Below are 19,111 nucleotides of genomic sequence, written 5' to 3' on the forward strand. Positions count from 1 at the left end.
TCTTCCCAGCAATCCTTCTTCTTGGAACAACATCCCATGGTCGAAGAAGCCAAAGCCCTGCTGGCAACACCACCTGTGCAGCCAGATTTTGATCTTCAGGATGCATCTGCCCCTGCCTGGGCCCTTTCCCTTAGTTTCATAGTTTTATAGCTGGTAGTGTCAGAAGGGGCCTGAGGAGATCATCAAGTCTGATCCCCTGCCATGGGCAGGAAAGTAAGCTGGGGTCAAACAACCCCAGTACAGTGATTATCTAGCCTCCTTTTGAAGACCCCCAGGGTAGGAGCAAGCACCACTTCCTTGGAAGTTGGTTCTAGATCCTAGCCACCCTGACTGTGAAGTAGTGCCTTTTAATGTCCAGCCTGAACCTACTCTCAGTCAACTTATGGCCGTTATTCCTAGTTACTCCTAGTAGTGCTTGAGGGAACAGGGTCGTTCCCATTCCCCACTGGTCCCCCTTGGTAAGTTTGTAGACAGCCATCAGATCCCCTCTCAGCCTTCTCTTGTGAAGGCTGAACAGGTTCAGGTCCCGTAGACTCTCCTCATAGGGTCTGTCCTGATGCCCCCTGATCATGTGAGGGTCCCTCTTGATGCTGTCCACATCCTGCCTGAAGTGCAGCGCCCAGAACTGGATGCAGTACTTCAGACATGGCCTGACCAATGTCACATGGGGGGAGGATCACCTCCTTGGATCTGCTAGTGATGCATCTGTGGATGCATGACAAGGTGTGGTTGGCCCTATGACCACATCCTCACATTGGTGGCCCATGTTCACCTTGGAACCAAAAATGACTCCAAAATTCTTTTCTGCCTTTGTACTGACAAGAAGAGAGTTTCCCAGCCCATAGGTATGCTGCTATTTCTTCCTCCTCAGGTGTAGTACCTTGCACTTGTCAGTATTGAAACCCATCCTATTCTCATCTGCCCACCCTTGTAACCTGTATAGATCTAGCTGAAGCCTGTCCCTCCCTTCTAATGTGTCCACTTCTCCCCACATCTTAGTGTCATCCACCAACTTGAACAAGGTGCTTTTCACCCTTGTCTAAGTCACTAATGAAGATGTTGAACAGTGTGGACCTGAGGACTAAGCCCTGGGGAACCTCACTGCCCACACCCACCCCTCCAGGTCGAAAATGACCCGTCCACCACCGCTTTCTGGGTGTGGCCCTCTAGCCAATTTGCGACCCATTTGACTGTGTAGGCATTGATGCCATAGTTGCCTAATTTTTTGATGAGAATGGAATGAGAGACAGTGTCGAAGGCCTTCTTAAAGTCCAGAAAGACTATGTCCACTGTGACATCTGCATCCAAGGATTTTGTTACCTAGTTATAGAAGGCCACCAGCTTGGTCTGACAGGACCTGACTCTAATGAACCTCTAATGGTTGCCCCTGAGCATAATCTCCCCTGCTGGTCCCTCACAGATGTGTTCCTGGGTAATTTTCTCAAAGAAATGCCCCAGGACTGAAGTAAGACTAATGGGCCTATAGCTTCCTGGGTCCTACTTCCTTTCTTTTTTGAAAATGGGGACAACATTGGCCCTTTTCCAATCCTCTGGCACCTCTCCAGAGCACCATGAGTGCTCATAGAGCTGTGCTAGGGGTCCCTCAATGTCCTCTGCCAGTTCCCTCAGCACCCTTGGGTGATCATGTAGACCCTCCAATTTGAAGACCACCAAAAGTTCCCTGACCAGGTCATCTCTGACCCTAGGCCCAGCTGTGCCCCTCTTGAGTTTGTCCAAGATTCCAGTGGCGGGAATGTCCCGGTCCCTGCTCAGAAATATGGAGGCAAAGAATTTGTGGAAGAGGTCAGCTTTATTATCTGCTGCAACCACCAGATTGCCAAGCGTGTGCTGCAGGGGCCCCATGCTACCCAGTGTCTTCTTTTTACTCCCTATGTATTTAAAAAATGACTTCTTGTTGTCTTTGATCTGGGTCACTAGTCCCAGTTCTGTGTCCTCCTTAGCCTTCCTAACAGCCCCCCTACAGTCTCGAGCAGTGGAGCTCCTTGGTGATGACCTCTCCTTTCCACCGGGTGTATACCTTCTTTTTAGCTTTCAAACAATCCTGAATGCCTTTGGTGAGCCACAGGGGCTTTTGATCCTTGACTGGAAAGATCCATGAGAACACAACCTGAGTCCAGACTCAGAGACCCAGAGCCCTGTAGTCACTTCTGATATGCTTAGGGTCTTCCTTGGCAGTGTCATTGGTGCCCACATGGACGAGCAGCATGGGGTAGTAGTCATAGGGCTTTATGAGCCTCTGTGACATCTCCAATCTGGGGTCTGGGCAAGCAGCAGACTTCCCGAGTTAATAGGTCAGCAGATGGCTCCCTCTCTCCTCCTCAGAAGGGAGTCTCCAACCACCACCACCTGTCACTTCATCTTGGTGGCAGTCATCTCGATCCTTCCTACTGTGGTGAGGCCTGGCCTGTCCTCCTCCACCAATGGAATGTGCTCCTTCCTCTCAGCTGCTGGGGCTGCATATCTGTTCTCCAGATGAACCACTGCACATGGAGGTGAAGATCTGTGCTTGCTGCCAGAAGTCACAAACCTCCAGCTTCCACCCTCTTGGGTGTCCATGCCCTCTCTCTTTTCTTGCACTGTCTTTGGCATTTCTTCCTCCCCATTCCCAGAGGTCTCCTCCAGCATGAATTGATGAACTCTTTATGGCAGAGTGTGGGGGGGGGTCGGCAGCATTGACCGCTGTGTGTCGCTGTTTTCCTCCCCCCACTCAGGGACCGTCTCCTGCTCGCAGCGGTTGTTCCCTGACTCTCACGCGCTGTTGACTCACCTGCCATGACTTTGATGGTTCTGGTTCAGTTCCGACTGTACGGCACGTGTTGGTTCAGAACTGGGACTTGCTGCGCGTGCGGGTTCCCGTGTCGCTGAGGGCTCCTCCTCCCCTACAACCTCGCCCAGGCCTCCGGTAGCGTGACTGCCTGCCTAGGCTGGCCACGTCACGATGCCAGTCCGAGCTTCTGCTTAGTAGAAGCAAATTATCTTGTCCGTCACCCTTAGGGATTCCCCCGTGAGGGTGAGTCCGCCTCCTCCCTGCAGGCATGCCAACGTCACCCTGGGTAATCCGGAGTTAAGACCCCCCCTTTGTTCCCTTCCAGGCACTCCTCTGCCCTGATTAGGAATTCTCGGGGCACTGCTGTCCCACGCTGCTGGAGCACCGGCAGTGCTCCCCTCCTACAGTTTATACGGTAGCCAGCCGTCTGCCGGCGCCAGCCGCTCCCAGCGGCCTCAAGCAGTCCGGAGCCACGTCCAGCCGACTCCCTCGACTCACCAACCCTTCTGGGGCTTGCCCTTGCCCCAGAAGGTCCTACAGCCTCCGCGGGCGGCTCGCCCCCGCCTCTGGGGGCTCTCTCCAGCGGCAGCTCTTCCGTCCCGTCCTTCCGGTCCTGCCGCCTGCTCGTCCGGCTCTGGCGCCTCTTTTATGTGGCTGCCATCCGTTCCGGGCCTTCTCTCTTCTGGGGCCCTGAAAGAGGTCAGTTTCTGCCCGGCGTGTTGAGTCTGCGCCCGGTGGGCATGCCCGACGACGCCGGGACTGGACAACTCCGAGCCCCCAGGCTCCTTACCTCCCTCACATAGAGGAGGCTTCAGAGCCTCACCACATCCTCCTGTAGTTCTCTTGCCTGTTCCCTGAGAGACACCACCAGGAGGCATCACTAATACCACAGGCACTCCCTAATCTGGCCATCACTTGAAGGAACCTGCAAGCTGCTATACCTACAGTGCCAAACATGGACCTGGGTGGAAGCGTTGATGGTGAGCAGTCCTGCCTGGACAGAAACCTCACTGGTGCAAGCAGATGCAGTGGCAGTGGCTCTAGCATTACAATGTCTTCCATTCATTTCCCTGGATTTCTTAATCTGCCTTCTCTCTCTTACTCCTTTTCATCCAAGCGCACCTTCCCTAGTGAACTCGCCTGAAAGCTGGCCTATTTATTGCTTGTTGGCCCCACAGAGTTCCTTTTTTTCCTGCTTCCTGATGCCAAGCTGAAAAAAGGGTGGGGGTGGCCAGGAACTGGCCTGTGAACTGCCTGCAAACTGCTTACCATGTTTGCAGCCCCTGTTCCCTGTCTTCCTGGTCACTGGCCATGATCATTAAACTCTTCCTGAAAAATAGACTTATTACATACTGTTAAAAGACTTGTGTACAATTTTATTTCCCCACATATGTGTCTGCCAGAATTTCCCAATTTACTACAGAAGCTCCAAGACATTTAAGTCATTACAACTAACAGCTACCAGCCTGAAAGCTGGGTTCTTAAAATGAACACAAATGATACACTTCCATAACCTTATTAGTATATCTACTCTTGGATTAACATTTTCTAACCGAACATCATGATGAAACAGCTGAAACAGCTGAAAGCCAGTCTTCCACACAAAGGCCAGAATTATCTTCTGTGAGTCTCATGACAGGTTTCTATTGATTCTTAAAACAAATACTGTAAATAGCATGAGAGCAATTATGTTTTCATCTTTTAAATGTTTTCCTCTCCTTTACTTGTTGCAGGAGCATCTACACAAACATGCAAGGGGAAACAGAGTAACTAATATTGCAGAGGTTTATACCCATGTGGAGATTTGTCCATCAATAGTTCCACTGAAGTCAATGAGACTGAATGCAGGTCTACTGTCATTCATTAGCATAAATCTTTAAAGGAGTTTTTTTATCAGCAAAGCATATTATATATACATTTCTGTCAAATCCATAATGTAAAAATAAGTTCAATATAACTGTTTCAATTACAATTGTCAGAGAGAAGTGTTATTTCTATATTGTATTTTATCTACATTTTGGCTCGTAAGATGGAAATAATTAAAGAATGCAAAAGCAGCTTTATAAAACTGGGACAGTTACCATTGTTAAAAATAAATAAATTCCACATGTCCATAAAGAGACAATTCCAAGCAATGTGCATTCAGTATGGAATCCATACTGGGTTTCATACTCATCCATGTTGGTCCTGCAAACAATAAATTCTATGCACAAACTATTTTCACTGACAAATAGATACAATGTTCTGTAAATAAACTGCAAGAAAGACACTATCTAAAATTCCACAGAACGGGACCAAAAAAAAGGGAAATTAAAGGATTTAGGGATAAGACTTAATGGGTTTAGTTTTCCTGGGCACCGCGTTTACACATGTATCTGAGTGGCAGGGGCCCCAGGGGTCAGCATGCCAACTCAGGGCTGCTCTGACTCAGCTCAACATGCTGTGAGGGGGCTGGCTTGGGCACAAGGATGCTCCAGTGTGGGGCTAGCTGGCAAGTAACCCCCATGCCGCAGCCAGCTCCATCTGCATCTACACATGCATTACTGTGCACTAGGGCTGTGCAAAACACCACCATTTCGATTTGACTTCTGTTTCGCTGTTTTGATGGGACAGTATTTTGTTTCAAGTTTCATTTTATTTCAAAGCACTGTTCTGTTTCATTGTGTTGAAACTGTTTCGCTATTTCAACACTGTTTTGATGTCTCACCCTTAGGCTCTAATGGGGAAGCATGAAACTGCGTATAAATTTGATCTTTTTTGGCAGATTTGGATGAAAACAGCAGTGATGGTAGACTCTTCGGTGAGCATGAAGCCTGCCAAGTGTCAAGGAGATAGGTGCAGGGGTTTCTGGGAAACTGCACCTCAAGCTGCTGACAAGCAAAACTCGTGACATGTGTGACTGTGCATGTGTCACTGAGGCCTCTACGTGACACAGTAGTATGCCCCAATGAGGTATCCTCCTCCCCTACAGCCTCAGTCTGGTCCATCACTTTAAATGACAACAGGTAATAACTTAGTTAGCAGCACAGTAGCACCAGCAACATCTCAGGAAGCCAAACAGTCACAGTCAATATCAGAGCAGTCCTTCCTCTCTCTTCCCCCCTCCCTCCCCTTACTTTCTGTTTCCATGCAGGCAAGCCTAGCTTCAGCTTTGAAACTTGAAACATTTCAAAACTTTCAAAATGTTTCGACTGGCCTCATTTTGTTTTGAGGCTGTTTCAAAGCCCTTTGTTTAATTTTGATTTCACTGTTTTGAGCTTGAAATGAGTCAAAACAGCATCAAAACAGCCAGCGAAATTTTGCACAGCCCTACTGTGCACTAAAGAACTTGGCCATAGGATAGTACTTGTATTTACAAGTACTAACTTATGGCGGAGTTAATTAGTTTCCTGAGAAATAATAGGACCGCACATGTAGAAGCAGAGACTTCATTGCACAACTAATTAGGCATCTCTGCAATAAATGTCTTGTATAGGTACACTCACTAAATATTAATATAGAGCCTGATCAAGCAACACTGAAGTCAATAGGTATTTTGCTACTGATTTAAATAGGAGTATGATCAGGTTCCTAATGAACAAGTAAAATATGGGTAGTGTAAAATGAAAAAATAGAATTATTATGTACTAGAGTTACTCAATCTATATGTCAAATAGGATTTGGATGAAGGCAAATATATAATATGAGAAAAATCATATGGTGTAGCAAAATGGTGGACATTTTTTTCAAAGTAAAATAAATGTTCCTAAATGCCCCTTTGTTTTCAGTTTATTGTTATGATTTGACTCTTTCACCAAGATTTTTCTTTGGGAAAAATACACCATCTGCCTGGTTAGCCTGTTTTCTTGGTAGGTTGCCCATTTAAGACCTTCTTATAGCTGCTCTATTTCAAGTAATATAGTCATTAGGGACAGTCACAGCTGCCATGCAGTATTATTTGAAAAGAAGTATTCTCTTGCTACCTTCTGTGCACTGAGATAATATACTGTCACCTTCATGACTGATAATTAATCTCTCTCCTTTATCATTTATCTTCCTTCATCAACATCACACTTAAAGCTAAGGGGAGATAGGTGCCTATAAGTACCCTCAAAGCTTTTGAAATTTGTAGTCATCTGAAGCAGGGAGGGTGGTGGGAGGGATGGGAATTATAAATGGTCATTAAAGAGTGGTATATTTTCTAAGTTATATACAAAGGATATAGAGGACTTTTTTTTTTTACTAACGGCATTCAGAGCTGCTTAGCTGTAGCCACAGTAATAGAATACACGGGAAGTCACATATTTGTTCACATACTGTGGTATTTTGATGCAGTAAGGTTTTGCATTCTGTCAAGATAAGTATGCTTTTAACAATATAAACATTAACAGATAAATTTCTAAGACCCTTAGTCTGGACTTGGTAATAATGATTCCCTGCTTTCTTGTTTTTATAGATTTAAAAGACCTTCAAAAATAGAATGTTGTTGTTGTAGCTTAAAAATGCTTCTCATGAAGAATTTATTTCCTTTGGTACTGTATTTTATATTACCTGAGTAGACTACTCAGACACATAGCATTATACTCATGTGTAGGGCAACCACATGGGAAAAATACACCATCTGCCTGGTTAGTCTGTTTTCTTGGTAGGTTGCCCATCTTGGTAGGTTGTCCAGGACTGGCCAGGACAGTTCCAGATATTGGAGGCCATCAGGGTGTCCCGGCCATTAGTGTAAACTGAAGCAAAAGTCCCAGATTTGGCTGCCTACAGTCAGATGCCTGTAATGCCCAGCTAGGCTCCTGATGAGTAGAGGCTGGAGGTGGGAAGGGGTGGGGAGGCGGGCAGGCTGGACACTGCTCCTCCTGCTTGGGGTGGGGGGGATCAGCCAGGGTGACGTGGGCCAGGGGAGGAGCTGGGACTGGGGCTTGGACACTGTGCAAGCAAGGCAGGATGGTCACCCACTGTCAAGGCCTGGGATGCACGTGTTGGCTCCAGGCAGCTAATGGCAGCAGGGAGGAGGGGCCACTCCCAGCCAGGTCCAGCCTGTCTACACAGGGAACGGAGCTCAGCTGTGGGCCTCTGTGCTGTCATGTCCCCCCTGCCATCTGGGCTCCCAGGAACTGTGCACTCAACTGGGGTGTGCACATACATGCTGGCCCACCCTGCCCTGATATTAGGGTGCCTGGGAGCCACAGGGTAAGGGTATGTGTGCATTTGTGTGTGCTGTCTTGACCAGCCCCACTCCTGGGAACTGTGCCAAGGCTGCGTGCACACATGTATTTGTGTGTGTGTGTGTGCCATGTTTTCCTGCCTGGCCTTGCTCCTGGGAGCCATGCAGGCAGGAGGGGGGTGGTGCACATGTGCATATGCTCTCCTAACCTGCCCTGCCATCGGGCTTCCAGGAGCCATGGGGGTGGGTGGGGAGTGTGTGTGAACATGCACATGTGCTGTCCTGCCTGGCCTCACTTCTGTGAGCTGCAGGGTCGGGACTGTGTGTACACATGTGCATGCATGCATGCCATCCCCTCCAGCCCTGCTCCTAGGATGGGGTGTGTTTGTGTGCATATGTGCACATGTGTGTGTGCACGCGCTGTGCTTTTCCACCTGGACGCACTCCTGGGGGCCTCCCGTCCCAGATTTCCCTGAAATTATTATGGTCTGATCACCTTACTCATTTTGAATCTCTGGAGAAAAGTAACTGGACTAATACTAAAACTGTAACAAAATGAAAAATACTCTGCAAATATTCAGTGTGTTAAAAGTCTAAAAGTAAAGTAGGAGTGATTAAATATAACAACATATATATTAGCATGAATATTTTACACTAAAAGAAAGAAAAGGTTAAAAATAATTCTATGGTCTAATATTTTTTTCTGCATGAGAAAGATTGGTTACACTAAGCTCTGGGTGTTGTTAACTTGACAAGTCAGAAAAAAATGTATACCTTCCAAGGCCAGTTCTCAAGAAAACTGAAGACAAACTAGCTTTGAACAACATACCATTGATGTGAAATGGTAATAAATGTAGCAGGAACAGTATCAACCATAACCAAGAACTCAACCTTTCAGAAAACTCAAAAAATAACTGATTCCAAAAAAATGGAAGTAACAGACATACTGAGTAAAATTCTAGCCCCACTGAGGTCAGTCATATAAGAATATTTGTCAGAAAAGGAGGGTTTTGATACCCACCCAAGCACAAAACTGTAATCTAGGCTCAGAGTCATATCAAGATTGCACACCAAACTTCAATTTCTGTATGTTCATCAGAGATAAGGATTTGTCATATTAATTGAGGGTATATAATAAGGAAGTTGAGTCCCACATTCCTCATGAACAGCAGCAAGTTTGTGAAGTATGTACTTTTAGAAAGTGGGTATACCTCTGGTATGGAAGCTACAGGCAAGGAAGACAAAAAAAAAAGACCCATCCTACTCAGCAGAAAACTCTTAAAACAAAGGGGCATATTGGAAAACAAAGTAGAGAGAAAGAGATAAAGCAAATGGAAAAAATAGAAAACTTTAACACCTTTACATTTTGATTTAAGAGCTGAAGGAGATCACATCGCTATGGAGGCAAAAAGAAAAAAGAAATCATGAATTTTCACCTTTAATGATTTATCCCACATACTTACTAAGTGTTTAGATATATTCTTCATCTTCTCTTTGTATTTACTGGAAGTGGAAGTATTGCATTAATATTATCTCCTTTATGAACTTGAATTTCTGTACCTCATTGATTCAATATATACGTAATTGTCTTATTATTACTGTATTTTAAAGAATTACAGTCTCTTCAACTAAAAAACAGTTTATACAAGCTATTAATTGAAAAATCAATCAGTAGGAATATGATTAATAAAAGTGGGGAAAAGTTTGGAATTTATCAGAGGTTATTTTTCATATTGCAAAAATATTCTAGAAAAATTAAACCAATAGTAATCTGGAATTTAGTTAACTGGCATCTCAAAATTTGTGAGATTTCAAAATCAGGAAAACCAGAGTTGAAAATTGGGGTCATCAGCATGCATATTCTGAGATTGCTTATGAACAAAACTTTCTACTTTGTAGCACAAAAATATTAGGGTAGAGAGAGCTAGGTATATAGCTCATAAATGGCAGTTAGCCAAATAGTCTCACAATAACCACATTGCAGAAGAACATTGCTTTATTCAGGGGAAGGAAAGACATAAAGCTATAGCAATTATGTGTATATCAATGCCTAGATTCCTATACCCATTATGTCGCCTTTCTGTCTCTGGCAATGTGCAGGGACTGCAAAGGAACCACAATAAATCCCAGGTGTATTCCCTCAGTAATGGAACAATTAGAGTTGGCATGCATATCTGTATAGTGTGATCACACATGGCAGCTAGAATCCCAGGGGACCAGTATGATAGGAGGAGAAGCGGGGTTTCTCTATATGCTCCTGGGTGGTGACTTGATTTCCACATCAATCTACCATGTAGCTGCATGACTGAAAACCCTCTCTTGTTGTTACTTTGGTTGTTTAAACCCTAGAATCTGAAAAAAAGTCTTAGCGGATGTAGTACCATTTGGAATATAAGAAGGTTCCTCGCGGTCCTGCAGGACAAAAAAGCTGAATCATACTTCATCTTTCCTTGCTTAAGTGGCAGTTGTGTTGAGTTGTCGGATTCTATTTACACTTGCAAGCTACATTTGTGCTGTACTTCCTGTCTGAGCTCAGAAAGTTCCCGTATGGATAGATAGGCGGTAAGGCAGATGAGAATCACTTGGGAATGTATGGAACACCATGTAAGTCCCAAAACTTTATAGTATCATAGAAAATTAGGGTTGGAAGGGGCTTCAGGTGGTCATCTAGTTCAGCTCCCTGTTCAAAGCAGGACCATCCCCAACAGGATCATCCCAGCAAAGGTTTTGTCTAACCAGGTCTTAAAAACTTTAAAGGATGAAGATTCCACCACCCCCCTGGGTAACCTGCTCCAGTGTTTTACTAACCTCCTAGTGAGAAAGTGTTTCTTAATATCTAACCTAAACTTCCCTTGCTGCAACTTGAGACCATTACTCCTCCTTCTGTCATTTACTACCACTGAGAACAGTCTAGCTCCATCCTCTTTGGAACCATCCTTCAGGTAGCTGAAGGCTGTTCTTAGATGCCCCACCCCCCACCCCAGTCTTTTCTTCTCTAGGCTAAATTAGCCCAGTTCCCTCAGCCTCTTCTCCTAAGTCATGTGCCCCAACCCCCTCACCATTTTTTGTTGCCCTCTACTAGACTCTCTTCAATTTGCCCACATCCTTTCTTGTAGTTGAGGGGAACAGGGGCACGGGGTGGGGACTGGACACAGTACTCCAGACTATGGCCTCACCAGTGCCGAATACAGGGGAAGGGCAGACAAGGTTCTTTGGGTGAATCTGATATCTTTTATTAGACCAACTTAAATAGTTGGAAAAAAATTTTAAGCAAGCTCTTGTGTTTAAAAACCCTTCATCAAGCTGAGGAAGTTTCAGCAGTTGGTGTATGCTTTTCCGGGATGGAATGAAAAGTAAAGAAGCCAGAGACTGGGCTGGGCTGCATACAAGATAGGCAGTCAGTGAAGATGTAAATTGAGGAGTCAGTGGGTGACAGACAGGTTGGGTGAAAGGGAGAGAAGGGGGATGAAGAGTGGAGAGGTACCTGGGGAGTCAGATGTCAGGCACGTGTGTGTCATAAATCCAATGTCTATATTTAGTCCATGATTTTTAGTATCCAGGGGGTGAAGAAGAGTTCATAGTCTCGTCTCTGAGAAGTTCCCTTTCAGGATCAGAACTGAGAGATTGGAGAGAGAGTGGTTTTCTTGTGAGGAGAAGAATCACTTCCTTCAATCTGCTGGCAATGTTCCTACTAACGCAGTCCGGTATGCTGTTAGCCTTCTTTGCAACAAGGACACGCTGTTGGTTCATATCCAGCTTATTGTCCACTGTAACCCCCAGGTCCCTTTCTGCAGAGCTGCTGCCCAGCCAGTCAGTTCCTAGCCTGTACTGGTGCATGGGATTGTTCTGTCCTAAGTGTAAGACTTTGCAGTTTTCCTGATGAGTTGCCTGACCCTTTTCCTCAGTGGAGCAGAAACTATTCAACTGATGTTTATCCACTTTGTCCAATGTGTATTAAATGCAAGATGAAGAAAATCCACTAGGAAAGCAGAGGCTAAAATACTTGGCTCCTCCTTGTCAGGGTATATCTGTCTTATTAAACTACTCTCTCTTTAATTTGCTTTCCTTTTGGCCCCAGCAGACTAGCTTCAAGAGTAGGGCTGCAAAGTACCCTAGGCAATGTTCAGCCCATGTAATAAGAGTTACTTGCTGGAAAATGGGAGACTGCAGATTTTATGACTTCATGAGTGAAGGTGAGATCTAGAACTTAGGTCATCACATTCTCTGGAAAAATACCTAACCATGAGGTTATTGGGTTAAAAGGTAACATATGACTTGTACACTGGGTTTTCCCTACTGCTTTACGTAATACCAATACCTAGTATTAAACAACTACATGGTGTTATAAGATAGTAATTAATTCTTATAATACCCTGTGAAATTCACATTAGTATGCTTAGAAAGTTAGGTTAAGTGATTTGCCCAAAGCCACCCTGGTCAGTGATAGATTCAGGATGAGATCTCATGTGTTCTTAGTCTTTCATTCAGTTCATCAGAACATGCTACCACACTCATACTGGGGTTCCTAAAAGGCACTGAAATCCATTATGGATCATAGGAAGGTGGGCTGGAAGAGACCTCATGAGGTCATGCAGGCCAGCCCCCTGCTCAATGCAAGGTCATCCCTGAGTAGACCATCCCAGCTATGTGTTTGTCCAATCCAGCAGTTCCCAAATCCTGACAGATTGTGCACCACCAGTTTAAAACAATACAACCTTAAGTACCACCAGCAAATGTTTCAGTTCAACTTTAAGTGCCAACAGCAAATTTTTGTCATATAAAGTCATTATAATCAATCTTTTAATCCATACCACTAACAGGGTGTCTGCATACCACTGGTGGTATGTGTACCACAGATGGGGAACCACTGATGCTCTTGAAACTTCCAAGGATAAAGATTCTACAATTTCTCTAGATAACCTGTTCCAATGCTTGACCACCCTCATAGTCAGAAAGTTTCTCCTAAGCTCCAACCTAAATTTCCCCTGCTGAGGCCATTGCTCCTAATCCTGTTTTCTATAGCCACAAAGCAAATTCCATCTCCATCTTGTCTATAATTACCCATTAGGTATTTGAAGACCGTTATCAAACCCACCTGAGTCTTCTCTTCTGCAGAGTATATAACCCTAGTTCTGTCAGCTTTTCCTCATACATCATGCTTCTCAGGCCCCTAATCGTGTTTTTCTGTGCTGCACTCTTTCCAAATTGTCCACATCGTTCTTGAATTGTGCGACCCAAAAGTAGACACAGTAGTCCAGGGGAGGCCTCACCAGCGCTGGGCAGATGGGAGGAATTACTTTCCTTGATTCGTAAATGACATGCCTGTTAATACAACCTGGCACACTTTTGCCTTCTTTTTTTTGCAACAAGAGCACACTTTGGTTCATAGTCAGTTTATGGACTATGGTAATTGCCTGGTCCTTCTCTGCAGTACTAGCCTACCCAGTAATTCCCTGATCTGTATTTGTGCATGTAATTGTTCTGTCCCAAGTGTAGGAGTTCTTATTGATTGTGGACCATATTTCCATTCTATCCAAGTAATTGTGGGTCCTAGCCCTATGATGCAGCATACAACTCCATCCAACACCACCCATTGGAGGACATTGCTTGGATAAACTATTTGCAGTTAGGACATGATCCTCATACTATTTCTAAAGGGCTTAGTATACTTTTGACACCATTTGTAGAATAATAATGTTCTTCTGGCTAAATACAGATAGTCAAAAAGCTTGAGGCTGAATTGATTCCATTTTTGTATATTAGTTTAAGCTGCATAGATAAAACCAATAAGCAAGTGAACAGATGTTCACTTTTGATTCCAGAAATGCAGCCACATGCCTGCAGTGGCTCAGGCCAGAAGCTAGGGTGTGCTAGAGCAGACAGCTTGGGCCAAAGGTGGCCTGTCCACCTACAAGGGAGACAGGGGTTGTGAGAGAGGTGCAAAGCATCCCAGGATGCTGGGTGACTGAGTTAACTTGAATCTGGAGGGGAACTAGGACAGAAGTTCAATAAACCTATTTAACATAAATCAGTGAAGTCTGATACTACAGCCATTTGGGTTTATCTTAAATCAGTATCAGCCATTTTGAAAGCAGTTTATGCGCACAGAACTTCTGTCGTGTTACAGATTAGAACTGGTTTCAGACCATCAGTTTATGAGTAATTTGTGTCCCTAGTCATAATGGTCAAGGCTACAATACTCTATATGCTAAGCCCACTTCTGTTTGTTTTTATCTGAACTAATCAGTCATGAGAAAAGTTTATGAAAAATATAACTAGTTAAAGTTAAAAGTTAGCAGCCTTTAAAATTAACTTGAGTTTAAAAGGTTTAATATTTCCACTTTCAGCTAGTTAAGAGGTAAGTTAAGAAGAGAGTAACTAGTTAAAAGTTAAGTTGATTCATGAGAAATGCATGGAACATGGTGAATTGCCTTTTAGTGTCATTTTTCATTTTCAAATGCAATGAGTGGGTTTCTTTTCCATAAACCCACAGAAGCACACTAATTTACTCAGAACTCACCCTGCTTTACCTGAAAACAATGTTATACTTGTCATAAAGTTTTCAGAATAACAATTTACCAATACCTATGTAATGTTAGATCTTTCTCACCCTCTCCATGTGAAGTACTTTGTAAAAGTCAATGCATCATACAGGTATACCAAAATAACAGAATGGAGATAATTCATAGCCAGATAACAAATGAAAGCTGTTTCACAGACAACCTCTGTTGTTACAATTTTTATTGGTCAAAAGGTAACAAAAGGGTATGAAATACATCTGAATTAGAATTAATGGAAGTGACTGAAAATCAAAATTAGACTGAAATGAGAAAATCACTTTAAATGAGAAAAAGAATGTTCAGTTGCATAGCAAAACTGTTTAAACATGCTTATTGAACTTCAGCAAAAGCTTCAAAACATACATCTGACAATTTTCCTTTTCTGTCTTGCAAAACTAAGCCCTCACTACTGAACAATCGCTCTACGTGGACAGATGAGGGAATGCTTGTTTTATAACAGATGAGTAGTTTTTTTCGAAGTAGGTGACATCTCAGATAAGTTTCTCACAGATGAGAAGTAATGCTCAACTTCTTGGGCCCTAGGCTGCTAGTTGTAATCTTCATTAAAATTAAAAAAGTCATCATCTGCTTCACCCTATTTGCTCCCACTCTTACAGGGATCAACATCTCTGCTTGCTTGTGCTTGTTCCCTCCTGTAGCCAACTGGCTGCCCTGTTGACTTCTGCAAATGCGCAGAAAATGCCAGCATGAACTAAGGAACTCTGAGACTTATAGTTCTTAAGAGACCATATTTCATTGGAAGCCACGCTACTCTCTCTCTCTCAAACAAGAAGTCCTAGAGTTTCAATAAAGAAATATCATTCCATTTAAGTTCTAGAGAGTGGCTACCAGAAAAAAAACTCTGGGAAGGCTGGATTTCAATATTTTTTTTAACTTTTAACTTATATAGAAGTTAACCTTAACCTTTTTTTTTAACTAGTTAAAGTTAAAAGTTGACAGGTGAAAAATTTAATTAGTTAAAGTTGAAAGTTAGCCATTTCTTTAACTTTTTAACTAGTTAATTAACTCGTTAATTCCCATGACTGGAACTAATCATTAAAAAGAAAGACCAGCAATGACAACAGCAATAAATGTGATATAGCATATTTTATGTGCAATAGACATGCACGTTCTATGCAGAAAATATTTCCTTCTCCCTACAGATTATTCAGATATAACTAAAGCATGGTGAAATGAGAACACCAGTAGTTTTATGTCACATGAAATTTCAATGTGACCATGGAGAAGGGCCATTAGAACTACTGGCCACCAATGAAAACTCCTATAGATTTTCAAACACTCCAGACTTTCCCAGGAGTCCACCTTGTGGACTTGCTTCAGCACAGGTCTACATGCATTCATCAACGAATTTAAGTGACCACATGAGGAACAAACTTGGGAAAGGGTAAGGAAGGAATGAACCTTCTGCAGTTGTGTTCAAGATATTCAATAAAAAGGTATATTTGCAGATATATGGCAGATGTGTAGAAAATATGGTTCCATTTGGTAGACGTGGTTTGCTCTTGATAATCATGATGATGTTTTCTCCCCAGGTACAAAGCTCATTTTTGTAATTAAGAAAGTGTGGGTAATGAATCCTAAATGGTAGATTTCTATTGTTGGAAAATCTAACCAGAGTAGAAACATGGAGATGAAAGCACAAGCAAGGCCAAGGGATTTAAACAAATTCTTGTCCACAATATGTCCCCATGGTACAGTGCTCATTTAGAGCAGGTTCGGGGACTGATGGAACAGCATACTGACACTAGCTCACTGTTCTACGCGGGTCATACTTCTTGGTGTGGCTAATTAGAGCAGGCAACATGCTAATTCAGCCAGACAACTTCTGTAGCTTTTATAGTTTGGGTATCTCTGCCAGTCTGCTGCATGGGTAGGTCTGACCTGGGAGGGTGGCATGGTTTGCCACATTAGAGATGCACTGATTTAGCAAGCCTCACAGGAAGCCTTTTGCAGAGACCACAACAAAATTTGCCCCCCTCCCATGCAAAACCCATGAGCTGTGCAGCCCTTCCCTGGACTGAATTCTCAGCACAGCACCCTTATTATGTCCCTAAGTTATCAGAAGAGGAGAATCTCAAAGAAGAGAGTCCTACAAATATTTATATTGCCTTAAAGTATCTAGGAATGACACTCCTACAAACACAACAACAGTGGATTTAAATAATTATATTTGAAAATCTGTGAGGGAATATGAACAGTAAATAGAAACCCACAGAGAGACAATTGCAAGAAGATTATTTGAAATTACATGTACAATAATGGAATGTGTAACTGTGGAAATTAGACTTGTAAGGGACTGCTACCGAGGCTGACATTTTTGAAACACAAAAACAGTAGGACACACGTTATAATTCTATAAAATCAGGACTGGAGCCAAATTCTGCTTTCATTTACACTGGCACAAATCCATAGTAAATCCAGAGATTTTAATGGTGCAACAAGGAGAAGAATTTTGCTTTTGGAAGGAAAGATAAGAGAGTTCAGTGCAGCGGATAAAATGATGTTGGCTGGAGAGCTGTGGAAGAAGGAGTATCAATTTGTTTCAGTTGCCTCAGGAGAAATTCACTTAATACTTTTGGGTAATGCAGAGCTTTGAAAACCTGAATGTTTAGATGCCTTTTGAGAACACTTGAGACACATGCAAGTGTCAACGTGCTACTATTTGTCAGCTATTTAATATTGCAAGTCAAAAGGTTACACACTATTTTGCCTGGAAATAGGTTTGTCACATTGGTCCTGATCTTGGAAGTACTTACACCTGTACACAGCTTAACTCATGTATAGTTCTACTGCATTCAATGGAATTCCTGGAGAACATAAAATTAAGTTTGGGAGTTAGTGGCTGAGGCTCAGAGGAATAAGTGAACAAAAGGATACATTTTTTTCAGACCGGTACCAAGGGAAAAGCTATTATTAATTAGGATAGTTGTGCATGCACCTCTCAGAGCACTGTGAGGACTACAATCCTGTCAGTCAAATACCCACCACTACCTAGCTGTCACTTCATGCATATTAAGTTTACAGCAGGTATAGACCCTTTTGTGATATTTGCAGAAGAAAAAAGGAGTTGAATTTAACAAGCATTCATTTCCCCCAGGGGAGCACAACCCCTCAACCTCACTCAGTACTAGCATGCATGTTTAAAAGTGCCCTAAATGTGCAGTAATGGGAGTAACTGTGAAGTAGTACCAGTGAACATCTGTGACACTACTGTGCAGTAGCCTAATAATACTGCATTGTAGCATATTAGCATTGCTGGCACTGTGATGCGCTACTGCGCAGTATGATTTGGCTACTGCACAGCCAGGGTCTCATGTAGCTGCGCCCACTGGCTGCATCTACACAAGCTTTTTACTGCAGAGTAATTAGCTGTGGAGTAAAGCATCACTGTGTACAGGTGCAAGGGTAGCAGGCTGCAGTAAACAAATTTATGCTGGCGTAAAATAGTACTGTTGGGGAATGTACTATCTTACATCAAGGTAATTCACTCTGTTTAAGCACATGCTAACCAGGGGCATGAACTACATCCTGCCAGGCCAGCTGGCTAGGGGCCAGGCTGCTGCCTGTAACCTGGCCATGAGGCTCTGCACTTTCATTGCCGCTCGGGAGCCCAGGGCTGATGCCCTTCAATGCCCTGATAGCATGGGCCTGCTCTGCCACGCCTCAACGTGCTGCTGTCCTGGGTGCACATGCAGGCACTATGCCCAGGAGTAGTTTACTCCAGCTCAAACTGCTCTGGAGTATATTGCTTTACATTAATTGCAGGTCTAGAGCACCCAGAGGGAACCAACTACAGCCTGAAATGCAGAGGAAACAGCTGAATCCTACTAATTTGGGGCAAGGTGGATCTAGGGCAAACTGAATCCCAACTCAAAGGCACTTAAGAAACACGGGAGTCTGCCAGACCCAGAGTTTAGCCTCAGACACCCCTGCCTCGACCCGTCTCTCAGCCCTGCCAGGTGTGGAAGCGCCCCCTAGGCTAGTGGTCTCCGAAGTGGGGTGCGCACACCCCAGGGAGTGTGCAAGACGATTCACTGGGGAGCGGGAAGAAAATATTAGAACTTCTATTTATATAAATATACATATATTGGGGGTGTGTGCTCAAAATTTTTTTACTGATGGGGTGCTCAATCAAAGAAGTTTGGTGACCACTGCCTTAGGCCATGCTGTTGCGATGAGGACGGAGCCGGGCCGGACACAAAGGGGCTGAGCTCGGATCCAGCCGCGCCTGGCGCGGGAGGGGACGGGGCTCGCGGCTCAGCTGTGCCGGCCCCACGCCGGGGGACTTCCCTGGAGCGCTGCCCCTCTGCGGATGGGTGGAGCAGAGAGGCTCCAGGCAGAGCTGCCCCCACCCCCGGCGCTGCGGGCGGGGCCGCCTCTGCCCCTTGGCGAGGGCGGCGGCGACAGGAGCCCAGGACAGCGGCGAGCGCTCAGCCTCGCCTCACGAGCCACGGCGCACGCGCAGTCCGCCGGGGCCACCGCCCCCTCCCCTCCCCTCCCCTCCCCTGCTGCGGTCCCGGAGCTGCGCCCGCTGCGGGCGGGGCGGGGCCGGGCTAGGTCGCGCCGCTCCCTCCCGGCCGCGGGGGAGGAGGC

At 44.5% G+C, this 19,111-nt stretch overlaps 1 protein-coding gene across 1 annotated transcript in view; it reads left to right on the plus strand.

The window, feature by feature from the left end:
• The window catches only part of RASA1 (RAS p21 protein activator 1), a 179,655-nt gene that overhangs the window by 72,568 nt on the left and 87,976 nt on the right, over nucleotides 1-19,111 (plus strand). The window lies entirely within an intron of this gene.

The sequence above is a fragment of the Crocodylus porosus genome, unplaced genomic scaffold, assembly GCF_001723895.1.
Source record: "Crocodylus porosus isolate Cpor-Errol unplaced genomic scaffold, CroPor_comp1, whole genome shotgun sequence".
NCBI lineage: Eukaryota > Metazoa > Chordata > Crocodylia > Crocodylidae > Crocodylus > Crocodylus porosus.